This window comes from Halyomorpha halys, unplaced genomic scaffold, assembly GCF_000696795.3.
Source record: "Halyomorpha halys isolate HHAL.00 unplaced genomic scaffold, Hhal_1.1 Scaffold908.1, whole genome shotgun sequence".
In the NCBI taxonomy this organism is placed as follows: Eukaryota; Metazoa; Arthropoda; class Insecta; order Hemiptera; family Pentatomidae; genus Halyomorpha; species Halyomorpha halys.
Genome location: NW_027115706.1, coordinates 392,535 through 404,079, shown reverse-complemented (window position 1 = coordinate 404,079; position 11,545 = coordinate 392,535). Strand labels below are relative to the sequence as shown.

The 11,545-nt window shown below is 27.3% G+C and overlaps 1 protein-coding gene across 2 annotated transcripts in view; it reads right to left on the bottom strand.

The window, feature by feature from the left end:
* Positions 1-10,776, bottom strand: part of LOC106687022 (protein draper) — a 129,992-nt gene extending 119,216 nt beyond the window's left edge. For both annotated transcript variants that reach the window (XM_014430670.3, XM_014430672.3), the window contains exon 1: positions 10,638-10,776. The gene's annotated coding sequence lies outside the window, so the exon portion shown is untranslated. The remainder of the gene's footprint in view (positions 1-10,637) is intronic.
* Positions 10,777-11,545: the final 769 nt, after the last annotated feature.

Sequence of the window (11,545 nt, the reverse complement as noted above, 5' to 3'; positions counted from 1 at the left end):
ATATATATATAAAATAGAAATATATTAGTAAAATATTTACAAAACTTTTTTTTTATAAAACAAAATTGTATTTTGTTGGCATTTATTTCTTCTCCCTTTGTATTTATTAACACTATAATTAGTGTTACAAATACAAAGGTTAATAAATACAATAATTAATCCTTTCATTCCATCCCAATCTAGCACATCTTATGTTCCTCCTTTCAGGTGATATGTCACAAATATAGAGTTAACTACATATGTTATATTTTGAATTGATAGACTCTTTCAAAATTGATATATTTAATAAGCAAACATAAAGAAATGATAAGAAAACGTTTGAAAAAAAATCTGAAGATCTAGAAATTAATTAAAATAAAATAAAAATAATTAATAAAGTAGACAGCATTTTTCAAAATAGCAGCTTCAAGTCTCCTATATTTGATTTTTAATATAGTTCATATTCAATAATATTATGTATGAATAAATATACTGTAATTATGATGTTTAAAAATAACACAAAAATATAGCTTTATATAGAAATTGTATTAAAAATATCATTGTAATATTCTAGCTCCATTCAATAACATTTATGATGGAGGGGATATGTTGAAAAATGGTTTAAACCATTTTATTAATCATTAAACTATAATAGGAAAATATTAAATAAATTGATTTTATTTATTTACCACTAAACCATTATTTGAATAATTCAGTAGATATTTTTCAAAATGTTTCAATTTACTTATAATTCCTTAAACACTTTTCAGATTTTTGAATTTTTTTTTTATGTTATAAAACATGTTCATTATCATTAATTTATTGACAGTTTATTTTTTCTTCTTTTTTAAAATATTTTCTTTGTTACATAATTTCTAAATAAAGGAATATTTATAGATTTTATTATAGTTATATATTTGAAATTTACAAGGTGCTTTTTTTTTTTTGCAGTTAATTATATTTGGCTAGTATTTTGTTTTCTATTTTATTGTAAACAATGATTTTCTTATTTTTCATTTTTGTTTCATTTCTTGACTAAAGTTTTTGTTTATTTTTCTTATCTTGTATTTATAAATTATTTGTTTATTTTTCTTAGTCTGTACTTATAAATTTTTTGTTTATTTTTTTTATCTTGTACTTATAATTTTTTTTTGTTTATTTTTCTTATAAATTTGATAACAATTTTTTTCTAAATATATCTATACATATACATAAATACATTTATACAAAAATCACATCTTTTATTATACTCGTAATCAACCTACAATTATTAGCAAGGAATTGCTGTGTGCTAAACTAAAATTCAATATATTATGAATTACATTATAATAATTTTTGGCTCGTCGTGATCCATCAATGTATCGTACAAAGAAAGACGCATTATGTTATGATGAATGCTAGAAAAGGAAGAAAGAATAAAGATGCTACGAATAACAACCGAACAGATGTCCCGAGATCCTAAGATGTTACGCAATTAGCATACTAAAAAACTGTTGGTGATACAAATGAGCCTGGTCCAACACTGGTGACACATCCGAACTGCCAGCAGTAATACGTAGTAGGGACAGATACATATAACTATAATATCTTTTTATCAATGTGAATATTGAACTATTTTTCATATTATACGATAATTAAGTGATAATCAAGATACTTTATCGTGAATAAGGTAATGGATTCCAATTAAAAACAAAAGTGACAATATTGGAAGAAGATACTTGAACATAACAAGTAGATTGGAGGAAGAAATTAAAATTAATGGTTACAATATTTTTAAAGAGTTTTCAATTATTATTGACCGCCACCCGGACTATCTTCCTACAAAAATGACAATAATTTCATTTTCATTTATAAAGTAATTCCACGACAAATGACACACAGGAAGAAAGTATTTAACTTTTTTTTTGTAATTGAGTCTATGAAGCATATAGAATTTAATAAAAAAAAAAAAAAATTAAAAATTAAAAACCCTAATGCGAAACTATCCAAACTTTTTATTAATACGAGTATGTTAAAGAAAAAGGAAAAAAAATATCAAGGTCTGATAACAAAAGAATCCGATTAAGCGGTTAGCGGTATCTAGAGCCTCGAAAATTAAAAATATTTTAACCCAAAGATTTTAGAAATGATCAAAAAGTTTAAAAAAAAAAAACCTCCGAAAAAATCTAACATCGAAATCCTAAATTTATAGCCCTAAGATGCACCCATAAAATTTTTACTACTTAAATTAATGCAATGTTTGGAATTATGATTCGATTTTCGCTCGGGCATAACTGTAGCAATTTTTATATATTTTAATTTTATAAAATTGTATTGCTATTTTTATAAAATTAATTTTTAACACCTAACTCTGATGTTTCCAATAGTATGTGATACATTTTTTTTTACGGATTCCAATAGCAAATAAAATTTATATTGGGCACTCTTTGGGTCCAGAAATAAACAAATCTGATTATCCTGAAATAGTAAACCGGCCAAACTATACACAATTTTGTTACGAATTGTGCAACAGAGCGGAAAATTAAAAAAACATGTAGACAACAAAATCATTAGAGAATCTCACTTCCTATAAGAATGAAGTAACAATTTCCTGAAGCAATAAATTCCTCAATTATGATGACGGGTTCTAACAGGACATTGATTTTGAAAAGAATTTGTTCTTTCGGGTTTTCGATTTTTTTTTTCTCACACAAATTTTCAAAAAACTCCAAGCGGTTTTCAATGAATCAAGCTTTCAAGACGTATCGGATCAAAATGTGTACATTACGAATTCATCATAACAACTTATTTACTTTATTAATAATCTTAAACACTTTTTTAAGTGTTAATGTTGTTTAAATAAATAAATTTTATCCATTGTAGTCTCAAAACATTTCATTCTCTTCCGATGTTTCGGCCTATTGGGCCATCCTCAGGGATAGATAATCTTAATACATACAATTTTAGAACAAAATAATTTAAAACACTCATGCAGGCTATTCTGCCCAGGTCAATTCACCAATTTCTCTAATTATTCAATTTTCACATCAAAACAAAAATTAAGATTCTTTATTACAGTCATTTATTTGTTAAATTATTTAGTTCTAAAATTGTATTAAGATTGTCTCTAAGGATGGCCGAATTGGCCCAAACGTCGGACTTAAAAATAAAATAAAATGTTTTGAGACTGTAATGGATAAAATTAAAATTTATTTATTTAAACAACTTATTTGCTGTCACAAAGAACAAAACATAAATAAAACATTTTAAACATTAGAATTTAAATATCCAAATTACGTGCTTTTGGAGAAGAATAGTAAGATTAAGAATCAATTTAATAATAAATTGAATAAGATTCAACATAACCTCAAAATATCGACAACATGTCACAGAAAAAATCAAATAAAAATTATCAAAATTATGGAAATTATAGTGGTGAACCTATGTACTGTGTGTGTATACAAATATATTTATATGTATTATATACGAACACACACAAAAACAAACTTGACGTGAATACGTTGGCTACAATATAGTAGCGTTTAGTGCGGTCTCAGACCTGGGTTCATCACCGTTTTAAGCCGCTTATTTGGGTCAGGTGTTTTTTATTCTTTTTTTTTATCTAACTGCTCACGTAGCAGGAAGTTTTCTCAGACTCAGCTCCTAAACACAAGGCTAGGTGCGATGGATTCCAACGGTATAGTTTGAACCGTTTAAACATTTCGACAGAATTTTTGAGGAACTAATTAGTATGTACTATCATACGATACAATAACATTAATAATTAATAAATAAAAAAGAAGCTGATAGGTCATCAAATATGCCAGTTCTCCTTTTAACAAATCGAAGTCCTAAATCAACGTTTCGGCTTCTACGAGAGACGAATTCTAAAAATGACATTTGTCAGTGTAATTGGATTAAGAAAATCACAACTTTTCACAACGAAATAAAAATAAAGCAGTTCATGAAGAATTAAGTTTTTCTTTTTATAATGTACTGTAATAATTTAGATAATATTAAAAAACAAAACAAAAATTGATGCTTTGTATTCTTTATAAACTAATTCAATTCTACCAACATAGACAAATGATGTCATTTTCAGAATCTTGAGAATATTATTAAATAAATACTAAACGCATATTTAATGACCTATTGGTTTATTTTTTTAAAATACTAATATTTGATGACAGTAGAAAATAAAAAAAATTAATTGATTTGAAAAAAAAAATTGCTGAAACAAATTTTTGAAGTATCGTATAATGTACACAAGTAATTTATGAGTACACCACAAACAGAATGCGGCATCAGATAAATTCGTAGAACTTATAGCAAACTGAAATGATTTAAATATTTTCAAGCGTATATTAATCATTTCTGTTCGTTATAATTATTATTATTATATTTGTATTCACTATAAATAAATTATTTATACAAAGGGATTGAGATTTCTAAATAAATTATTAAAAATTGAACCTTCAAGGTTCTTTTGAGTGCTGACCTACTTTTGAGTATTAGTGTTGATGAGACCATCCACGCCATATGTAAGATTTCTGCAGTTCTAGCACTTTTTTTGTTAAATGACGTGTTTATTCTCAATAACTTACTCAATATTAAAAATAGAACAGAACGTTAGGAAAACATAGCATATCTTCCAGTGAAAGTCCTTGTATTGGATGTGCCTAATCTGGTCTAAACGGTATCAGAGCTGATTTCAACTTATCGGTTGTTATTTTATTTTTTCTTTATTTGTTATCTTAAATATCTGTTTTGTACAGTGCTTCAATACATTTTACTTCAAAAGTTATTATTATAAATTATATAGTTTAACAGACATGTTATAAAAATCTCATTTTTTAAGAAATAAAGCAGCTTAAAGGCATGATTCAAAACCACATAGGTTCAGCAAGTCCTGAAAAAATTGTTTAAACTATTAAATTAATTTGTTGGGTAGCTGAGTTATGTGTAATTATAATCTGAAGGATGAATTAAATGTAATTTTATTCTGGGACGTCCAGTCCCCTAAGAATAATTACAATAAACATTTGAGTGCCAATCGTCTGGCATAAAATGGTTTAATTACTATGTAATAACATTATGAAAACAATAAAAATAGGATCATAAAAAAAATTATTTTAAAATAAAAATAATATGCTAGTTTCAACAAGTATATATATACGTATATAAACGCTGTTTCAAAACCTTAATTTTTCATTCGGAGCTCTATATTTTAAAAAGTAGCAACAACACAAGAAAACTTAAGAGAACGTCATTTGAAATAGGGCAAATTTGCTAAAATATGAGCCCTAATAGAGTTATTTAAGTTAAATAGTTCCCGAGATATAGCTTTTTAAAAAGCAACATTTCGTTAAAATGTTGTGCAGAGTGTATTGAAAGATCAGTAGTTAATGGATTTATTTTGAAAAATCTATATCTCAAAAACCATTTGCCGTACAAATGTCTATTAGCACTCAAATTAAAGCTAGTTTAATGAGCTATAAAGTAGTTTCTGACGTTATTTCATAGGAGTAGTAGTTTCCATGGAATTTGCTAAGCTAAATTGATTTATAGTCGTTCGGACAAATTTTCATTTGCCAAATTCGTATTCATATGTGAATATCATAAAAACTACTACCCATATGAAGATAAGTGTCTTTATAGTTACTTAAATTTCCTTTATTTTGAGTGCTGGCAAACATATGTGCGTCTTATGGGTCTAGAGATATATTTTTTCAAAAATCCAACATTTTATACGAACAACTATAAATAATATTTTGTGAGTTTATTTTGTCAAATATCATAGAAACGGCTACTCCTACAAAGATAAACGTATTAAACTATTTTATAGTAATTGTGTAGTACTAGTCTTATATTTTCTGAAATAAAGTTTTTCATAAATCAAACTTATTGTCCCAACAACTATAAATCAGTTTATTTTAGCAAATATCATGAAAACTACTATTCCTACGAAGATAAAGGTCATATACTACTTTGTAGTACAATTATTTAGCTTTAATTTGATTGCTATATTTGATTGACATTTATACGTCGAATGGTTATTGAGATATAGATTTCTCAAAATAGTTCACTAACTACTGATATTGCAGTACATTTTTATGAAATGTTGCTTTTTAAAAGGCTATATCTCGAGAACTACTGGACGTAAATAGCTCTATTGTGGCTCATATTTCAGCTAATTTACTCTTCTCTAATAATGTTCTTTTAGATTTTCTAGTGTTGCTGGTAGTTTTTAAGATATTGAGCTCTGAATGAAAAATTAATGTTTTTTAAGCGTTTGAAACAGCCGCCATTTTTATTCCCCCATCTATAATTGGCAGACTCGTCAGTTTTTACATAGTTTTCATTAAAGTAATAAAAAATTGGGGTGATATAACTGCCTTCTTTTCTTCCCGGCTCTTGTACTATAACAACTTTACATCGGGTAAGTCGGTGTAAGTGCAAGTGAATAATATAGGATTTTTCTTGATTTTGTTTTGTTGTGATAGCTACCATTTGTGATAATTTTAAGTGAATCTATCCTATTTACGGATTATTCTATAATGATTATTATGTATGTTTCAATGTTTAAGAATATATTAAAGAATAATTCTGTAATTATATTCAGACACACTTATAATCATTACGACCTTGCAAGGTCGAATTCATGGCTGCAAGGTATTAAAAAACAACATCGCTAATTTATACTGAGAAACAATTTAAGGAGAAATAAAGATCCAACTTAGAAGAACATCAATATTTATAATGGCTGAGAACAATACAAGCATTCACCAAACTATTTTTCTTAAACTGATATCGATCATAAGCAAAATTACAAAATACAATACAACCAATCTGTACATATCTCAGAATCGTAAACTAAATAGGCACAATGAGAACTCGTTCTGTATATCAAAAGTATCAGTTTGGGAAAATAAACAGACGAAGTATACAATTCCTATCGGAAAATAACAGAAATTGGAGCCCCCTCATTCATTAGTGAGAATATGATATAAATAAACAAATGAAGCTTTTATTTTGTATTTAATACAACAATCACAAAGGAATAGTTCAACAATATAGTTTATCAGTAAGTGATGATTTATAACTGATAATATATTGTTATACGGTCTTAGTTGAGATAAGGACTAATGTTTAGATAGCAAACAGATATTCTTGTATGGCAAATTGTGTTTAATTTGTAGCAAATTTCAGAGAAAAATAACAAGATTTAAATTATTTTTAAAGAATAATCCTGTTATGTAACACTATCCTTGCAGAAAGTATGAAACGGTGAATGGTGGGGAAACATTCATGGCTACCCACGCGGTACACCAACGCTGCTGCTGAGACTTGCCAAGTGATCTTTGGGATTTTCATTTCTCAACAGTGAAAACACGTTTTCATAAAGCAGAAAAACCACGGTAGTTCGTGAATGTCAAAGCTAATAGGTAATACTAATACTTATTTAGTATTTTTTTCGAAACAAAAACTATATTTCAAACTCTCACAGTAGACTACTTGTGAATGTTCATAACGTTTTACTATAATTAATGTTCATAATTAAGCTTTAATTAATTACAAAGAAAATATTGATTTAATTGAATATTAAAACATTACAAAATCCAGCACAAAGAACCTAATAAAATATATCAATAAGATATACTTAAAAGACTAGAAAGGTAATAAAAATATAATATCACATATTCTGTGACCGGAGAAAGCACATCTCACGTTATCAGTTAAGAGACCAAATAGAGATAGTCTTAGTACATCATTCCTAGATAGTTCAACTTATTGCTTACAGAGACATAATGCATTTTTTTTTATAAATGTTCAAATAATATCATATAGTCTAAACAATATTATCTCTTGTCTCATAAATTAATAATCTATTAAATAAATGTATACTGGATGATTTTTTTTTTTTAATGTTATCCTTACTTTTGACTTTCTAATTTTCATGACACATTCCTTTACTATTACCATAAAAGAAAAGGTTTAACCATGTAATTAAACTGGTATCCCGAATGTGTGTTCTTTAATCATGATTCAAGAATTTCGTATAACGTAATCGTAACCTCAAAAAAAACTACAGATACAATACTTTTTCAGTAACGCACAGCAGCAGGTGGGTGTAGGCAAACATTCCCAAGATTCTAAAGACCTGGAGGATAAAGGTAGGGTCACACTACGAATCTGGTCCTATATCTCGGTTTTAGAGGAGTATTGTGTCAAATACATCCTTACAAATGATTGTCAAATGGGGAAGCATTCGTCGGAAAGATATATTTGCTGATATACTTGATGACATGTATGTGTTTCAACCATTAGAAAAATAAGAGAACAAAAAATCCCAAGTAATCAAGCAAATTCTTAGTTTTAAATAATAAATTTAAAATTTAAAAACAGCCTTTTATTGATACTTTATAAAAGTTAAGATTCAGCAATTTTAATGAATGATACATATAAATATATTTTTTAAAATTAATTCAACAATTTTATAAAAAAAATCGTAACTAATAACAGGGGAGAAATAAATAGTAAATTTTAAGATTTTATCTACCACGTTTTATTAAGCTACTTAAATTTTGAAAATCTGCATACTAAACCAGACTCCACCATACATCTTAAACCATTTTAAATAGTCGTTAGCTCTGGCAAGAAACCATCAGTTTTTCATTTTGTCTCGACTGGGTTAATTATCCTAAACCTAAGCTATGAGCAGAAATGCGTGTTTAACAACCTCATTACAGAAACTACCAATCAACGCATTCGGTTGGTCTAGCATCTTTTGAAATTTAAATTGGTTTTTACAGTAAATTAGAAATAAAAGACACAACACAAAGAGAAAAAAAAGGAGCTAATTTCAAAATATGCCTAGTTCAAATTTTATCAATAATACGATAAGATTTCCACTTTAAAAATAAAATTGTAATATAAATTGATAAAAAACAAACATAGAAACTATCCACATAAAAAACTATATTTAATAATAATTTATATAATACAAAATGTTTAACTATGTTAAAATCTGATAATCAAAAAAAGAATATTCTATAGAACGCGTGATAGAAAGATCTAGAAATTATTTCTCACAAAAATCTTTAAACGCAATTTTTTTTTTATTGATGAATCGTTCGTGATGGAGCAGATCTGAGATAAGATAGTTAAGAAAGTGGTTTAGTCTAAAGACGAGAGATAAGCTTACAACCGATTTGACAGTTTTATAAATATATATATATATATATATATATGATGAAGTAGTCATAAAACATGTTATATCAACGGAGACTTCCCCACAATGCTCAAAGAACCTAGAATTATACATCATAAGAAAATCTAACAAATCGACGACAAAGCTGAAACAGTGCTGAGCTGGCAGACATAATTATTTACAAAGGAAGCGTTCTATTTACCACTATTCCAATTCCACGAACGATAGTTGATCATAAGAATGGCTCATCAGAACGCTGATTGGATGTCTTGCATTTGACACTCCTACAAAGCGCCAAGAGTAGAAATCCTGGAACACGTTTCAACACTTAGCAGAGTAGGAGCAGGACGAGCTTTTAGCAATAGACTGACATTAAAGTTCATGGATACTTAGAAATACAACCATTTAAAACGATCTAAGTATTTTAAAACAACTTAATAGAAATGGAGGGATAAAGGAAGTAATTTGCACAGGGCCGCTGCTAATCTAGGTTCAATTTTTCCTTTTCTTACCAGGATATTTTCTGATAACACAAGAAGTACTTGAAATAACAATAATTATATAATAAAAAGAGGAATCAATAAAAACTTGGAGATTTTAGGTAATCTTTTGATCTCCCCAAAGAGGAATGGGCCACATCCATGATTTCGTTCTGGGCCTAAGTACTTCTTTCTAACCAACTCCTCAGCAACAGGTAAACTAAGGAAGAAGAAAAGAAGTTGAAGGCGACCAATGCCACAGGTGGGATGTGCCTGCCCTTGATATACTGCACCTCTTCAAAAGCTTTTAGATTGATATTAGAAATGTACATATCTTGATTGCATATCGCATTAATTTACGAAAATATTAATTTGAAATTCAAGAACCCTGTTGAAATATAATATAAATTTATTGCCATGACAACTCAGTACATATTTCAATTGGAAATATTCTATTATACTTTAATAATTTATTTCATTCAAATACATAAAAAATCTGTAACCAAAATACAAATGACAACTTTCACTATAAATATTTGTAAACTATAAATATGGAAATATCCTAAATTATTCTTATGAAATATTACAAACAATACTTATGGTTTAATAAAAACAATATAATTAAATTACTATTGTATTTTGCTGTGATATAATTTAGTTGTCAAATACAGCCTATTTGCATAATATATATGTTTAAAATGTAAATTTATTATTTTTTCGTTTTATTTATCGCTATTAATTACAATGACAAACATCTACAAAACTTTTAACTAATTAAATCATGCTTGGTTCTCTCATATTTCTAAATTTATATATTGCTTAAAAAATTATTCACAAAAAAAAATTAAATAATTGATAGTATTACTTGAAATTCCTCAGAGTGAAAACACATACTAATGTGGCTTTAGTTTAAGAGTTTAACATCATTGAATAGTGTTAAAAAGCCAACAGTCTAAACAATATTTATACAAAAATTGGTAAGACATTACCTTTAGAATCAGTGTCGAAGTATAAGGCCAAACAACAACAGTACAGCACGACACACAAACATAAGGTTTACTATGGCCAGAGACGCTTACACTCACAGAGATCCACGCAGGACGGCTTGACCCGCAAGACTGGTTTCCCAATCCCTCTCTATGTTTGAGCCAAGCTTGTGGCGCGATCTAGGCCTACATGTTGACATCATTACTAATACAAAAAAAAAAAAAAAAAAAAATAGAATTCTAAATCAACACTATATTTTTCTGAAAACTAAAATTAACTTCAATTTAAAAAAAAATAAACTATTATTTTTTTACTCTTTGTACCATGTCGGCTGTTGAACATTTTGGGCCAATATAAAAATTTAAACATAACGTTTACTTATGAAAGAAACCTATTTTATTTTTTTAAATATTCTTATGTTATAAGATGTGTAGAATTCCGAAACCAAATTTTGCATTTCTTCTTTTTTTCTTTATTTTTTTACTAATAGATCATGAAGTGAAAGGATTTCTTCCAAAAACGTGTGACAAGTGATTTTGGGAGAATTTCTTTCATCTTACGAATGTCTCACATAAAAATTGCTAGACAGTAAAATAAAAATTGCAGACTGTTTTTGGAACACTTCATACAATAATAAAATAATCTTTAATAAAAAAGAGACTTGTTGATTTTTTTTTTTTTTTTTAGCTTTGAAATAATGTTGACTATAGTTTTAATTCCAGATAATCATTGATTAGCTCTGCTACTAATCTTAGCTTTGTATTATTTTAGTTTGCTGATTTTTAGAGTTGATAATTTTTCAATTATGTATGTTTTACAATAGTGAAATAGTATCTAAAGTTCTAAAATCCATGGTAATGTTTGCTATATAAATTATATATGTGCTCTATTTGTATATGGGGTCTTTCCT